This window comes from Hevea brasiliensis, chromosome 11, assembly GCF_030052815.1.
Source record: "Hevea brasiliensis isolate MT/VB/25A 57/8 chromosome 11, ASM3005281v1, whole genome shotgun sequence".
NCBI classification, from domain to species: Eukaryota; Viridiplantae; Streptophyta; class Magnoliopsida; order Malpighiales; family Euphorbiaceae; genus Hevea; species Hevea brasiliensis.
Genome location: NC_079503.1, coordinates 54,841,613 through 54,851,918, shown reverse-complemented (window position 1 = coordinate 54,851,918; position 10,306 = coordinate 54,841,613).

The following is a 10,306-nucleotide window of genomic DNA, read 5'->3' as shown; positions in this document are numbered from 1 at the left end:
GTGTGTACCAGATGATGGGGAATTGAAGGCCACTATTCTAAAAGAGGCACACACCAGTGTATATGCTATGCACCCAGGAAGTACAAAGATGTATCATGATTTGAAGCTTCAGTATTGGTGGCCTGGTATGAAGAGGGATATAGGTGACTATGTGACTAAATGCTTGACATGTCAGCAAGTCAAGGCAGAACATCAAGTTCCATCAGGTTTGCTACAGCCTATACGCATACCTGAATGGAAATGGGATCGGGTCACCATGGATTTTGTAAGTGGTCTACCTCTCACCCGGAAGAAACATGATGCAGCATGGGTGATAGTTGATAGATTGACAAAGTCAGCACACTTTCTGCCAGTTAGGACTGACTACTCACTAGAGAGGTTAGCAGAATTGTATATCAGTGAGATAGTTAGACTGCATGGAATTCCACTTTCCATCATATCTGATCGAGACCCAAGATTTACATCGAGATTTTGGAAGAAGTTGCATGAATCCTTACTCCATTTCAGCACAGCTTTCCATCCTCAGACGGATGGGCAATCCAAAAGAGTAATCCAGGTAAACAATTGAAACCAATGAAATTGATACAAATATTGAATTGAAATGATAACAATAACGTGAAATATATGTCAGGTCCTTGAGGATATGCTGAGGAGTTGTGTCATTGAGTTTGAGGGAAGTTGGGATAGATACCTCCCACTGGCAAAATTTGCATACAACAATAGCTACCGAGCTAGTATCCAAATGGCCCCGTATGAAGCGCTGTATGGGAGAAAATGTAGAACTCCAGTGTGCTGGACTGAATTGGGCGAAGACAAACTGGTAGGGCGGACACAGTGAAACAGTGAGGAGAAGGTAAAATCAATCACAGCCAATCTCAAAGTTGCCTCGATGACATGTAAATCTTATGCCGACCTGAAGAGAAAAGAAATAGAATATGGGGTTGGCGAAAAAGTGTTCCTCAAGGTGTCACCATGGAGGAAAGTATTGAGGTTTGGAAGGAAAGGTAAGTTAAGCCCTAGGTTCATTGGCCCATATGAAGTCATTGAACGTGTGGGTCCAGTGGCCTATAGGCTAGCTTTACCACCAGAGCTGGACAAGATCCACAATGTGTTCCATGTATCCATGCTCAGAAGATACCGCTCAGATCCTTCACATGTCATCTCCAGAGAAGAAATTGAAATACAGCCGGATTTGACATACGAAGAAGAACCTCTACGGATCTTGGCTCGGGAAGTGAAAGAGTTAAGAAACAAGCAAATTCCATTAGTGAAAGTGCTATGGAGGCACCACAACACCGAGGAGGCAACTTGGGAAAGTGAAGAGACGATGAGGCAACAGTTCCCTCAACTGTTTGCATCAGGTAAATTTCGAGGACGAAATTTAAATTAGAGGGGAAGAGTTATAACACCCTCCCGATAACCACTCCGTACATCCTACTGTTCCGGTGACCGGTGTCGGTCCGGACAGCTAGAATGTCCGGAAAAATATTTAAACTAAAGTCAGGAACCATAATTTAGTAAAAATTTAATAAGAAAAATTTAGTAAAAATTTTAGAAATAAAATACAACCGAGTTAAATGAGCCGGTGCCCTAGCGATGGGTAACCGGAGGGAAGTTGCGGTTCTCGCAACGAGGAGCCCTAGACCTGGGGGAAAAATTGTAAAATAATTTTTGGGACTCCAGAGAAGGGTTACTGAGGTTCCCATGGCATTAGAATGCCAAGAAAATACCTAGAAAAATTTTTCAATCGGTACAGATAATTTTGACTTGTTAAGCCAAACAGAGGGCATTTTGGTCATTTCGCCTTCAGAGGTGATTTTTGGCCGACTTGTCCAGTTGAGTAAATAATTAATATGACATAAAATATGAATAAACATTACTAAAAATGAAATTGGAAATGAGTAGTGAAAGAAAAGAAAAGAAAATGAAAAATAATGCAAATAATGACATATTATGATGTCATTCAAGATTTTCCACCAATCACCATTAAGCCCTCATTTGACTAACTATTAAAATGGACTAAAAGAAGACCAAAATAATAAAAATTGCAGCGGCTACTTCCCTCCCCAAAAGCAAGCCGAAAATTGCCCTAGACACCTCCATTGATTTTTTTCAATCAAGCTTGATTTTTCCCTTGTTTACACCACAAAACTCTAACTTATCTTCATTAAAGCTTTACTCCACATCTTAAACAAGCTCTTGGCAGCCAAGAAGAAGAAAGAAAGTGAAGCTTTCTCAAGCTTGGATTGGCATACAACAAGGTTAGTGCATATATGTAATTAAAGTTCATTAATTCCATGATTTAGGCTTGTAATGAATTAGAAATTGTGAAATAATGAAACAAATTCAATGTATATCTCCACCAAAGAATTCGGCAGCCCTAATAGAGGAATGGTTTTGGATGTTTTTAATGGACTTAGCATGAATTGGAGGTTATGTTTAAGCTATATACCTATATAGATGTTGAACTAGGGTGCTAATTGAGGTTTATGGGTAAATTGCATTGGATATTAGGGTTTTGAGGCATGAAAAATTGATTTGACTTACTAAACTGTTAAAGAACTATCTAATGGTCAATAAGTGACCATTTGAGGTATGTTGAATACAATTTGGACTGAAAAATGGTATGGCAAAGTCAAGGTATAAACTGCCCTAGGACAGCAGCATAGGGACTGAAAATTCAGTCCCTTTGTACTGCCATAACTTGGGCTGTGTTAGTCCAATTGAAGTTTGGCCAATTGGACATGAAACTAGGCTTATAATGGCACATTTTTTCTGAAGAAACCATGCCCAAAAGACCAAAGCAAGAGGACCAAAACTTGGCCCCAATCCGGATACCCTGCAGCTGGTTCTGCAGAATTGACCAAATGAACAGTAACTGTTCATTTGGCCATAACTCACTGTAGATTTGGTAAATTGACCTGAAATTTTTACAGCAACAAGCTAAGACATAGACAAACAACTTTCATGAAGGAACCTATCCCAAATTATGGCCAGAACCTAACCCAAATGGCTATGGAAGTCACTGTTCATGCTACTGTAGATATGGTATTTTCTGCAGAATGCAAATCCGGCCAGCCTGGGTTTTTGGGTCATATCTGGAGCTACAAAACTCCAAATAGAGTGATTCAAAAAAGGAAATTCAACTAGACAAAATAAGGAACAACTTTTATGTTTTACATTTCTTCAAATTCCCACAGTAACAGTGTCCAATGAAATAGTGAAGTTGACTCACCAAAACTGAAAATTCTGCTTGTGTTGAGTTACACTTTGAAATGGTATTAACACTTAATGCCAACAAGTTTTAAACACCAAATGTGGTATGTTGGGAGTGCCAAAGTCAATGTACACATTTTTATTCTAAAAGTCAACATTTTTGTTGACCAATGATGAATAGTGACACCAAAAATTTGAAATTCACAAATTGAAGAATTTAAAAGTTTCAAATGCCCTAGTATACCTAACAAGATTGGTTTGGATAGTTTGGCATGCCAATAGGGTTCAGTTAGCAGTACTGCACATGGCAATATGCCATTCTGTGATTTCATGGCTTTTAGCCATTCTGACTTTGTATTGAGACTTGGCCTTGTGCCTGATATTATTTACAGCTTGTTAGCTGTTCTATTGCACACCGGGAGATGCATATGTGACCGATGGTGTGACGGCCCGAGGTACTATGTACCCAGTGCCAGTTTACCCGTTATCGATCGATCGTCTAGTGTAGGTTACTTGGGGCAACCAAATGAATAAAAGTGAACAACGTTAACGAAATAATGGATATACCAATACCAAATAAAGAAAGCATACACATTCTATACACATTCATTTTCTTGCTATTTTCTTCTATTATATTATTGCACCACTAAGCATTATTGCTTAGCGCTGCTTTGCCACGCGTAGGTACTGGAGATCCCGATCGTGAGCCCGTGAGACCGCAGATCGGGTGAGTTCATCCCGTAGATCCGCACAAAGGTCCGTGTCACCTCACTACCTGCAGTGCATTGGTAGGGCACTAGGTGTCATTTTGTCATTTTGATATTTTGTAGCAGATTTTTACTTTCTCATATGTATTTGAACTCATGTAATATATTTTGATGTTCATGTAAATAATGAAAGTTATGACTATGAATGCAAAAATTTGAGCATGTATTTATCGCTTGTATATGAGAAATGGATGTTTGAGAAATGAAAAGATTATTGAGACTTGAAATTGAGAAATATTGTTGAGATTTTGGATATTGGAGTTTGAGACGATGAAATACAAATATAGGAAGTGTTTTTAACAGGTTCCGAAGAACTGTTTTCTCCATTTTTAGCCGGTACTCCGCCGGATTTTCTTTAAAATCTTCGGAACCTCAAATGAATAATGCTTTTGATAAATGGTTAAAATAAATCATATTTCATAAATTAACTTCAAAAGCATGATATAAATGAATTGAGGAATATTAGAGTGTGCCAGTACACCGTGTGGCATTACTTACTCGGGTATACTGTACACGGGTAAGGGGTGTCACATAATAGCATTCCGTGAATTACTTATCAAGCATTATCGTTAGAGACAGTTTAATTAAGTACTGAAACACTTCAAATTGTATTTCTCAGTTAGCAAAGACTCAGGAAAAGGGAAGAAAACACTGAGTCAAGGCCAGGAGACAGTTATCAGAGGTTTGTGAACAATAGTTATTTCTTTTGAATTTTTCAATTGAAATAAATTATGATTATTTGTATGTTATTATTTTAAATTGTGTTTGTGCACAATAGTTATTTCTTTTGAATTTTTCAATTGAAATAAATTATGATTATTTGTATGTTATTGTTTTAAATTGTGTTTGTGCACAATAGTTATTTGTTTTGAATTTTTCAATTGAAATAAATTATGATTATTTGTATGTTATTGTTTTAAATTGTGTTTGTGCACAATATTTATTTCTTTTGAATTTTTCAATTGAAATAAATTATGAATATTTGGCATTTATTGTTTTAAATTGTGTTTGTGCACAACAGCTAATTCTTTTGAATTTTTCAATTGAAATAAATTATGACTATTTGTATATTATCGTTTTCAATTATGGAAATGTATTTGAATGGATACTTATTGCTTGAAAAGCATTGTAAATAGTTTGAAACTGTGGAAAAATTGATTTAGTGTGATTTGTGAAAGTTGAAGTTAATTATGAATTGTGTTGCCATCTTGTGAATGAAATTACGACTTTGGAAATTTTGAGATAAAATGTGTTTAGTGTAACACCCCTAAGTTCGGTAGTGCGTTCTACTGTTCCGGTGACCAGTGTTGTCCGGACAGCTAGGATGCCTAGAACTACACTTCGTTATGAGTGAGGAGACATAAAATAGTGAAATACAAGAAAAGAAAATACAAGAAAAACAATTGAAAAATAATAGCAAAGAAATGTAACCAAGTTAAGCGAGCCGAGAACCCTAGCGATGGGTGACCGCACCGGGAAGTCACGGCGTGGACCGTTGACTAGCCCTGGACTGCAGGGAACCCTGGAAAATATTTTGAGGACTTAAAGAGACCCCTATTGAAGTATAAATATCATTAGAAATATCAAAGAAAAATTAATTAATTAATTAGTACAAAGAAAAGTGAGAAATCGAAAAACGGACAAAACCCGGTGTTACCGAAAAATCGGGAATGCAACCCGAACAGGGGTATTAGGGTCGTTTGACATCCCAAATTGCCTTTTGACCTAAATGTATATTAAAAATAAATAATATTACACTTGGAAAATATAATGAAAAATTAATTTGGTGGTACCTAAAGTAAATAGCAAAAATGGGGTTCAATTTAGGTAATTAACATATTTAAACATAAAAAAATGATTGATTTTATGTGAGTGGACCACTAAGAATTATAATATGGATTAAATTTAATCATAAGTAGGCAGATTACTCCCACTCAAATGTCATCTTCTTCAATTGTTTCAACCATGCCGAAACAAACTCCCTAAAAAAAACTCCATAGCCGTTTTGCTTCAAACCTTCATCTTCTCCTTCATTTTACCTCTAAACACCTAGGTAGCTTCATTAAGTTTTATCTCCACATCATAAGGGAGAGTTTGATACCAAAATCAAGAAGTTTAGTGAAGGTTTAGCAAGTCCCAACCATAGGTAAGTTTGTATTTTTGAATATTACTTTGTTAAACTTTGTATACATGTTATGGGTGTTTGATTTGTGAAGAAAATTTTCAAGTTTGAGGAGTTATTGATATATCCAGTTTGGACAGCCATGAGGTTGTATGTTAATGAAGTATTCTTACATATATTTGATGTAGATTCATGTTGAGTAGGGTGAATTAATGTCCTAGTAAGTTAATCCCACATGTATATGGTGATTGTGCACTTGAAATGAAGTTAACGAAATTATGGACAATTTGGCATTGTGGAGCATTTCGGCAGCTTTGGGACTCCTTAATGAATGTTTGAATTCATGGAGATATTGGATAAATTGTGATATTGAGGATTGATGAATATGTATGTAAATAGGTTGTTTAAAGTGTATGTAAGAATTAGAAATGTTTATGTGTATATGTGGTTGTATTTGGACTTTGTGAATTAGAGTTTCATTTGGTGTGTTGAGGATATTTGTATTCTGCCCAAAATGACTTTAAGGTAAGGCGGTATATGGTTTTGGTAATGTACCAAAACAGAATTGGTAAGAGAAGTGGACTTGTAGCAAGGCAAATGTGTAATTGATACATGTTTATGCAATGTATTTAAGGGCAGTATGCATTTTAGCCTATAACTTTAAATGTGTAACTCCAATTGGTATGAGACCAATTGGAGGTGAAACTAGGCACAAAATGTGCCAACTTTCATGAAGGAAACATACCAAAATTCTGCTTGCAAGGTAACTTGAAAAATGACTAAATACGGATTAAGTACAATTGAGACCTGAAAATTGACCAATTGGGCAGCAGTTAGTGTTTAGGCCATAACTCACTCAAAACAGGTCCAATTGACCTGAAATTTTAACCATGAATATTTAAGATCCATATCTACAAGTCTTATGAAGACACCAAAGCCCAGAAATGACCATAAGCAAGTCAAACAGATTGCACAAGTTCGGGTCCAAAAACTGGCCGAACCAAAGTTGACCAAATTTGACCTAAAATGACCTAATTTGATGCCATTTGACCAGCAATAGTAAACTGACCATAACTTGGTCTACATAACTCAGAATGACATAACTCAGAATGACATACTTATCAAGCATTATCGATAGAGACAATTTAATTTAGTACTGAAACACTTCAAATTGTGTTTCTCAGATAGTAAAGACTCAGGGAAAGGGAAGGAAACACTGAGTCCAGACCAGGAGACAGTCATCAGAGGTTTGTGCACAACAACTATTTCATTTGAATTTTTCAATTGAAATGAATTATGACTATTTGTACATTATTGTTTTAAATTGTGGAAATGTGTTTGAATGGATATTTATTGCTTGAAAAGCATTGTAAATGATTTGAAAACTGTGAGAAATTATTTGAATGATATTGATGGATACTTATTGATTGAAAAGTATTGGAAATGGTTTGAAACCATAGCTATCATGTATATTGATTGTATTCCTCGCTAGCTTGTCTAGTGGGACGAATTGAATTCCCTCTCTGGCTAAAGTGTTGAGGTGCGTGCTTGTTGAGGACGAATTGGATGAGTACTCATATTTTTGCTAGCTAGCTATGTTATTCCTCATTAGTCATCGACTTTTGGGACGAATTGAATACCTCATTAGCCATCGGCTTTTAGGACAAATTGAACCTTGGAACATGATTTAAGCTGTGTGTGATTTATTGATATGTACTATGAGATTGTGAAATGAATTTAAACTCTTATTGACATATACTGTCTTTTGAATTCAACCATGATCTGACTTATTAAAATTTATTGTGATATTGAGAAATGGAGTTTAAATTCTTGTTGACAATTACTGTCTTGAAATTAACTATGGTTTTAAGTATCCACTATTTATATGATTTATGAATTGTGATTTAAATTGTATTTGGTTAATGTTGTGCACCACTGAGACATTGTCTCAGCGATAGCTTTTTATTGCTGTCGCAGGTAGACAGACAGGGCAGCAGACTAGGCTGCTAGTACCTCCAGCGAGAGATTACCGGGTATAATGAGTATACCAACATTTTGCATTTTGTACTGTAATGTATGACCACTGTATGTACATATTGTTTTTGGTTTTGAGCAGTTGTAAATTAAAATTGTACATTGAAGTTGTAAAGTAAATTATGAGTTATTTTGACTTGTAAAAATTGTATTATATTTCTTTTATCTCAGTCTTTGAAAAATCACTGAGGATTTGAGTTGATAAATATGTTGTGTTGAGAAATATGTTGAAGTTGAGATTTGAAAAAATATTGAAGTGCTTTTTACAGGTTTTCTGAAGAACTGTTTTATCCAAAATACAGATGGCACTCTGCCAAAAGTTTTACAGAAATTCCAAATAATTCAAATATGTTAGTTCTATCAGTACAATTCAAAAAGGTTTTTAATACCTGTAAATAGTGCTCACCACTGTAAAAGAAGTAAAAAAAGTTTTTAAAATCCCTTGTAGTGTATTTAATGGGTTATCAGCAGACGGAGTTGGTAATTCATTAGATATACTATGGGATCATGTTATGCCTTACAGAGGGGTAGGGTGTGACATGTTTTAGCGGTATCAGAGCAAAGTTTTTTAAATTCTATTTTCACCTGTTATTTGAATATTCTTTCTTTATAGTACAATTCTCAATATCATTGTTTGATATATACAGTACATTACATTATAAATATGCACTAACGAGAGGAAATCTCCTTGTGTTATTTGTTCATGAGATCTAAAATCCTCGCATTAACTATGAAAGAGGGTGATCGTTTAGTCGATCAATCTATTGAGGCTTAGGTGCAAGGGGATGCCCCAGGCCTACAAAATGTCAGTGGTTCAAAGAACACCTGCGATCTGCATGATTTCTGCTCGCTTCGCCGCAGATGGTCGCAATGTTCCAACAAATGGCTGGTAACGTGCCTACTCAAGTCCCAATACAGACACTAGTGATACAACCACAATCTCCTACTAGGCAGTATGATAAATTGATGAAATATGGGGCTACAGAGTTCAAGGGGACAGTAGATCCTCTAGAGGCTGAACAGTGGTTAGAAAGGATGGATAGGGTATTCAAGAAACTGCATTGCACAGAGGAGCTCAGATTCGAATGCTCAGTATCTTTGTTACAGGGGGATGCTTATGACTGGTGGAAAACCATTCCCTACGATGCAGTAGAACTGCAGTGCTAACATGGAATGACTTTCTCGGGAATTGAGATGAAATATGTCCTCGATGCTTATGTAGACCGAAGTTACAAGAATTCCTAAGTCCAAACAGGAAACAGATCGGTGGTGAGTATGAAAGAGAATTTTCCACTTTGAGCCATTATGCGGTGAGTTTACTTTCTACCAATAGGAGAGATGCAAGAGGTTTGAAACCGACTTGAAGCCCGATGTCAGTTACAAGTAGTCGGCTTCAAACACACTAACTTTTACGAACTTATTTCTCAAGCTCTAGAGTTAGAAAGAATTGAGTGCAAGTCGCTCTGAGAAAAAGAAATCGGAGAAGACAGAGAAAGAGGAAAAATCAGAGAAACGAGTTCCGGTGGTCCTCTTGAAAGAGGAAGAACTATGGGGGACACAGCAGAGGTGGCAAGAAATCTGGTAGGGGAAGATATTCAGGACAAAAGCCTCCCCTATCTGGTCAGCAGAGTACCAGAGGTTCCTATCATCCCCGCCAATGTGAAACTTGTGGAAGAAATCATGGTGGGATATGCTACAAGGCTATTGGAGCCTGTTATAACTGTGGAGGCACAGGACACTTTGCCAAGGACTGCACCAGTAGTCGCAGAGTTGGACCACCTCCTACTACTGCAGAAGGGTCAGTTCAAAGCCCTATCACCAGAAGTTCACAACCACCTAGCAGAGGTAGAGGCAGGGGTAGAGGTAGCCCAGCAGGCAGCCAAGGCACAGTGAAACAATCAGAGCAAGACAGTACTCCAATCATAATGTATGAAATGAGACAGAGGGAAGAGGCAAAGACATCTGATGTTGTGGCTGGTACCTTCTCAACTTTTAATCAAGATGTGTTTGTGTTATTTGATCTGAGTTCTACCCATTCTTATGTGAGTGCTAGCATCATTGATTGCATTGCTGTTCCATGTACAAAAATGGACTTTGAGGTGTTAGTAACAAGTCCGTTAGGACAGGAAGTCAGGGTTAATAGAATGTATAGAGATTGTCCTTTGGT